This window comes from Mus musculus, chromosome 6 (genome assembly GCF_000001635.26).
Source record: "Mus musculus strain C57BL/6J chromosome 6, GRCm38.p6 C57BL/6J".
Lineage (NCBI taxonomy): Eukaryota > Metazoa > Chordata > Mammalia > Rodentia > Muridae > Mus > Mus musculus.
In genome coordinates, this window is record NC_000072.6 from 95,094,205 (window position 1) to 95,100,819 (window position 6,615).

At 42.8% G+C, this 6,615-nt stretch overlaps 1 non-coding gene across 1 annotated transcript; it reads right to left on the bottom strand.

The window, feature by feature from the left end:
• Positions 1 to 5,996: 5,996 nt before the first annotated feature.
• On the bottom strand, positions 5,997 to 6,103 carry Gm26501. Its single transcript, XR_003956659.1, has one exon. It is a non-coding gene; the product is annotated as a U6 spliceosomal RNA (small nuclear RNA).
• Between the last annotated feature and the right edge of the window lie 512 nt (positions 6,104 to 6,615).

Genomic DNA, 6,615 nt, shown 5'->3' on the forward strand with positions numbered 1-6,615 from the left:
TTATGGAATTAAAATTATTTAGGTAAAAGCAATCAATATAGGTTTGAACAAGGGTAATGCAGTTAAGGTGGGCGTCGATAGTTTATAAGAACAAATCTTTGCTTATTAGGGTTGTGGGATAAAACAAAAGTTTTAATCTTCATTAGAGTGCTTTACACATATTGAATTTTCCTTAAGGTTTAACTGCACTATAAATATATTTAATAGATGGTTTAATTTACAGGCAATACTATAGACAATGACAACCAGACTCCTTACATAGCCAATGATGGTGCTCATTTAAACTCTACAGACTTGACTCTGAGCAGTTTGAATGACTGCAGTTCACCTTGGAAGAAGGTTTCAGGATGTTGCTTATAGCCTCAAATACCAAATGAGGAACAGACTCTGTCTATGGTCTCTTGTGATATTGAGAAAGAAAAGTGCTAAGCATATGGAAGCACATACCTGTAACCTCCTCCTTGTTGTCGTCAGCAGCAGCAGCAGCAGCAGCAGCAGCAACAACAACAAGAGAAGGAAGAACAGAAGGGAGGAAGAGAGAGAAGGAAGCAGGGAGGGAGGAGATACATTAAAGGGCATATCTTAAAATGAAACAAATGCATAATGAGGGAACGAGAGGTTTAAGATATCATTTCAAGTCTGTATCAGACTCTGAAGACCTGATGTGGGTGTGGCCCTGAGGGCATGGCCTGTGTATGGAGGGGGAGTACCAGGAAGGGAGTGTCTGTACGTGTATGTAATCATATGTCCTTACTTTATCTGGTTATTGGAAACAAATGAACTACTTGAGAAGTTTTGCTGCAGAGTGGGCAGGACTCTAGATCCAAGGGATTTTGAATCTATACTTTAGGGTTCATGCAAATGTTCCAAAATTCATTGAGAACTTGACAATTTTTTATTCTTTATCCTTTAAACTCCCTTTGAAACAACCATTAAGGGCACAAATCGCTTGACAACCAAATGTATCATGCACTGTGTTTGGAGATGTTGGAAAGTTTTATCACAGATCTCTGTGGCTAAGTGAACTTGCTACCTACAGCTAAGTAAACCTGCTTTTCTACAGGCTTTAGACCAGAGCAGTAGAGATGGAGCAGGGGGATTTCAAGGGCTGAAGGCTGGGAACTGGACAGCTCAGTCTATATAGCTTAAGCAGCAGATTTTTGCCTGGGGAAATGTGGGGGCCTATGTAGCAATATATAAGAGGCTTCAGTTCCTTCAAGTGAAGAGTTCTTTATCATCGTAAAATTAGGACAACAAACAAACAAAAAGTTAGTTAAGGATCCAGCCTGTGGCTGTCTTCATTGACACCAGTTCTCCTGACCAGTGATTACTGGCTACACAGTGAAAAAAGACATTCAAATAAAAGTAGAATCATAAGTGAGTTTTTGAAAAGTTGTGTGCAGATGTCATGTTGCACCAGTGTAGCCCCCAAGTACTAGGGAGGCTAAAGTGGAGAAGATTTCTTGAGTCCAGGAGGTCACAAACAGCTTGAATAAGGTAACTATCTCCATTTCTTTAGAATAAAGCAAAATTAAGAGTGTATACCGTGATGGTTATAGAAGAAAGAGTTTACATGGGCCATGGTTCCCTAGGGGTAAGATTCCATCATGGCTGTGTGCTCGTCCCCCTCCGTGTGTGTGTGTGTGTGTGTGTGTGTGTGTGTGTGTGTGTGTGGTGTGTGAAGAAGTAGCATGCTGGAGCAGCAAGCTAAAAAGAGCCCACATCTTGACTCACAAGCAGGAATCAGAGGGTAAGCTAGGAACAGTATTGAGTCTTTAAACTCTTAAAGCTCATGTCTAGTGACATACTTCCTCCACATCTCCTAAGCTTCCTCAAATAGCTCCAACTGGGAAGCAAATGTTCAAATATATGAATCTATGAAGGCATTTTCCCATGTAAAACACACACACACAATCATATATACACATATGCACATATGTGTGCGCACACACACATATACATCTTAAGGTTCATTCTTTGTGCTGTAAAATACTATATTTTGCTTGTTTTGAGGTGGGAGTCTCTCTCAATAGTCTGGGATGCCCAGGTGTCCTCGAACTTAGACTCCTCCTGTGGTGGCCTCACAGTGCTAGGATTAGCAGGTGCAGCACCATCCCTGTTGAGCCTTTAGGTTTTGATACCCATGGTAGTAGCATATATCCACCATTTCAGTTTCTTTCAGAGTAGTTCCACTGTGCTAAAAAAAAAAAAAAGAAAGAAAGAAAAAAGAAAGCTTAATTAAGAATATTTTGGAATGCCAACTAGCCTGCTAAAACCACAACAGAGCAAATGAAACTGCTGGTATCTGCAGTCTTTCCTTTTAGCTACTGTTTCAGCAATCTTTCTGTCCCTCCACTATTGCTTGTGACAATGTAAATGTTATATGTCTGCTGTTTCTTCCTGATTAGATTTAGGTTATATCTTTGGCATGGACTTGACATTTTGTCAGGGAGTCCTTTTGACCTATTATTGACAACAGGTAGGCAGTAGCCACCAAACGTCTCCATCAGCATCTAATTTTCATGATCAGTTTTAGTCAGCAGTCGACTACAATCCTTGGTGACCATTGTTGCTTTTAGTGAGTTAGTATAGATTATGGATATGGTCATGAAACAGAGAAATGATTGTTAATGATAAAACCAGTAACCGGATCCGTTGCCACACACTTTAATTAATGATGTTTACTAACCATAAGGTAAAAAGGGGGTTGGGATTATTGTGAGGGACTGGCTCAGTCAGTTAACTGTGTTTTTCCTCTGCAAGCCCAGGTTCCTCAGAGAGACCTTGTCTCAAAATAAAAAAAAGAAGGAGGAGGAGCAGGAGGAGGACGAGGAGGTGGAGGAGGAGGAGGAGGAGGAGGAGGAGGAGGAGGAGGAGAAGAAGAAGAAGAAGAAGAAGAAGAAGAAGAAGAAGAAGAAGAAGAAGAAGAAGAAGAAGAAGAAGAAGAAGAAGAAGAGGAAGAAGCAGCAGCAACAGCAGCAGCCAACAGCATTATGGGGCAGGAAGTCTTGGGCCTAAATACATCTCTACCACTTCAGAGTTCTGAAACTATCTTCACTGCTTTCTTCCCCAAGTAGGGTACAAAAGCACTACCTCATAGGACAGTGTGTGTGTGTGTGTGTATACAAGCAGAGGCCACTGTCTGCTTCAGTTGCTCCTTCCCTCATTTTTCAAGACAGAGCCTTTCACTGAACTAGGTACTCAGCAATTTGGCTAAAGTGGCTAGTCAAGGAGCCCCGGGGCTCCTCCTGGTTTTGGAGCCAATGTGCATAACCTGCGTGGGTTATTTTTTTTTTTTTTACTTATTTTTATGTTGTATGTGAGTATACTGTAGCTGTCTTCAGACACACCAGAAGAGGGCATCGAATCCCATTACAGATAGTTGTGAGCAACCATGTGGTTGCTGGGAATTGAACTCAGGACCTCTGGAAGAACAGTCAGGACTCTTAACCACTGAGCCATCTCTCCAATCCAAGTGTTTTGTTTTTTAAATTAAATCTTTAAGTGTTCTTAGAGGCTAAAAATGATTGTTATTATAAACATATCTTAATAATTTAGGCAGTAACTATGTATTCACAGGAAAGCCAGAGCATGATATTTCTCGTGTTATGAAAATGAAATATCATTTTTTTGTTTTAACTGATTATCCACTAGCTAGCTGAACCTGCCTTAATTGTTCTTTAAACGGTGACAGCTGTTTGCCCTGAGAAACTGCGATCAGATCATGTCAGGCTAAAGTTCTAGAACCATTTATAGATGATCTTAACTTTTTCTTCAGCATCAACGTTTTAATACTTTCGGAAACATTTCTCACCATCACCAAACAACATACCAACTCTCTTCAACATGGCTAGTTGGTACACGTTGCTCTAGAAGACCCATAGCCTACTTTACACTAAAATAGTTCTAAAATTGAAGAGCATAGTTCAAACTTGCCGTGGAATTTCCAAACTTCATTTTTGTCCGACATGGTGCTAATAGCGTTAACAAAGCATCATTTTCTAAGAATCCAGGTGAGAGACTACACATGAGTAACCTCAAGGAACCTTCCCTGATATGATGTCTACAACCCACTATGGAAACTGAAATCAATTCCAAGAATCTCAACTCAGGTAGATATAAGTAAGATCTCACTAGGCTTAATTTTTACTTCTTCACGCACCAGGGCGTCAAAATTCATTTCCCCAAAGAGCAAGGCAATGCCAAACTCCAAAAGAAGAGAAAAACAACCAGGACAAGAAACCTTTCCACTAAACAAGCCACGGACATGGTCAAACATCCCGAGATCCCCATCAAAGCGGCGTGGCGCTAGGTGGCAGCAGAGAGCCGGAGACGCGCTAAGCTAATTCCAGCAGCTGTGTGAACCTCTTCTAGTTCCTTCCCATCTCAACCTGGCTCTGGCCTCAAAGAGAAACCCGCAGGCTGAGCCAAGTTCCAACAACTGCTATGAGATCAACACAGCTCTTTCAGCGTCTCAGTTGCCGTTTATTTGACGAGATTAAGCCCACATTTCCTGGCTCCTTTGCTGTACAACGCTGTTCAGTCTTGCAGACCAGTTCAAAACCCTGCCCTCACCCTGCCACCCTGCCACCTCTTCCTAAGACAAACACACCTTGGTGCGGTTCGGGCGTGGTAGGGGAGTTAGGGGTCATCAAGAGGCCGAGTTACTTATAAATGCTGCCTCCCCAAGATGCGCTGCTCAGGAATGGGACCTCTGTTCTGGGGGCAGCAGGTACTGCTGGACCAGGAGGCTTGAATGAGGTCCACATGGGGAGGCACACACAGCTCTGCTGGGATCCTTAAGTCTTCCAGTTGCTAAAACCAATTTTTTTTTTTTGAAGCAGGTATTTGAGTGGCTTCAGTGCCATGCACGTCTTCCAAACCTGATTCTTGATTTCAAACGTGCACTAGACCTTTCTTAGTTACCTTCTCTGCATGCCTCCCGGGCTTCTGCCAGACTGATGGATTTGGTGTTTTCACCCGGATGCAACAGGATTTCTTGCCTCTCACCAGAATCTATGGCCTAACCTTCCCAGCTCCTGCTATGGAAGTCGATTCTGTGCTTCTGACATCTGCCTGCATCACTTACCAGCTATGACTTTCAGTGCAGCTGGCTTTATCCTCTTGGGCTTCGTTTCACCATCTGAAAATTGAGGCTAACAAGAGGACTTTTCTCCAGAAGTCGTTTATAAGACTGAGATAGCTTACTGTTGCAGATGAAGGAAGACGTCAGCTGATATTAGGTGCTGGTAGGGTTGGATCTACGACATCCACACGTCCACTCTCCTGGCTTGTAATGCTTAGCTGGGCTTCATGCTCTAGGAAATGAATTAGACCAACTCCTGGAGTCACAGTTCCTGGTATGTAAACCATTGCTCTTGCTGCAGTGTTAAGTGGCAAAGGCAATACAGAATATAATGATATTAATTTTTTATTAGGTATTTTCCTCATTTACATTTCTAATGCTATCCCAAAAATCCCCCATACCCCTCCCCCTCCCACTTTTTGGCCCTGGCGTTCCCCTGTACTGGGGCATATAAAGTTTGCATGACCAATTGGCCTCTTTTTCCAGTGATGGCTTACTAGGCCATCTTTTGATACATATGCAGCTAGAGACAAGAGCTCTGGGGTACTGGTTAGTTCATATTGTTGTTCCACCTATAGGATTGCAGTTCCCTTTAGCTCCTTGGGTACTTTCTCTAGCTCCTCTATTGGGATCCCTGTGATCCATCCAATAGCTGACTGTGAGCATCCACTTCTGTGTTTGCTTGGCCCCGGCATGGTCTCACAAGAGACAGCTATATCAGGGTCCTTTCAGCAAAATCTTGCTAGTGTATGCAATGGTGTCACCGTTTGGAGGCTGATAATGGGATGGATCCCTGGATATGGCAGTCTCTAGATGGTCCATCCTTTTGTCTCAGCTCCAAATTTTGTCTCTGTAACTCCTTCCATGGGTATTTTGTTCCCAATTCTAAGAAGGGGCAAAGTGTCCACACAAAAATATGGAACGCTTCACGAATTTGCATGTCATCCTTGCGCAGGGGCCATGCTATTCTTCTCTGTATCGTTCCAATTTTAGTATATGTGCTGCCGAAGCGAGCACATAATGATATTAATTTAATCTGTGGAGAACCAAGGATAGAGAAAATGCCCCTGTACCATTACAGTCAGAAGCATGGGATTTTGTGCTGCAGATAGAGGAAGTCAAATCTCAGCGTTGTGACATATTCCCCAGATAACTTTGGAAAAGTTACAATATTCCCCTCTGAACTCTGCTTTCTACATTTACAAATTACAGATCCGCGCAAACCTCGAATAGCCAAGAACGAAGATTACCTACAGAAATCCACCTGAAGTACTGCAGAAGCCCCAGCAAAGGTTCACTACTTTAGTCTTGCTGGTATTAATCCGGTTAGTGTTGCCACCAAGCCTTGGTGATAGGCTCTTGACTAATACTAAGACTTGAATGAAGCTGGGGAAACTGGCTGGTAAGAACAAAGCACAAGGAGAGGAGAAAGTATGCAGGAGCCACAGGTCGCCTTGAGTTTGGCCTCATCAAACACTTCAGTGTGTGGTTAGGAAGATCACCTGTTTCGATTATCTGGGTCTGCAGAT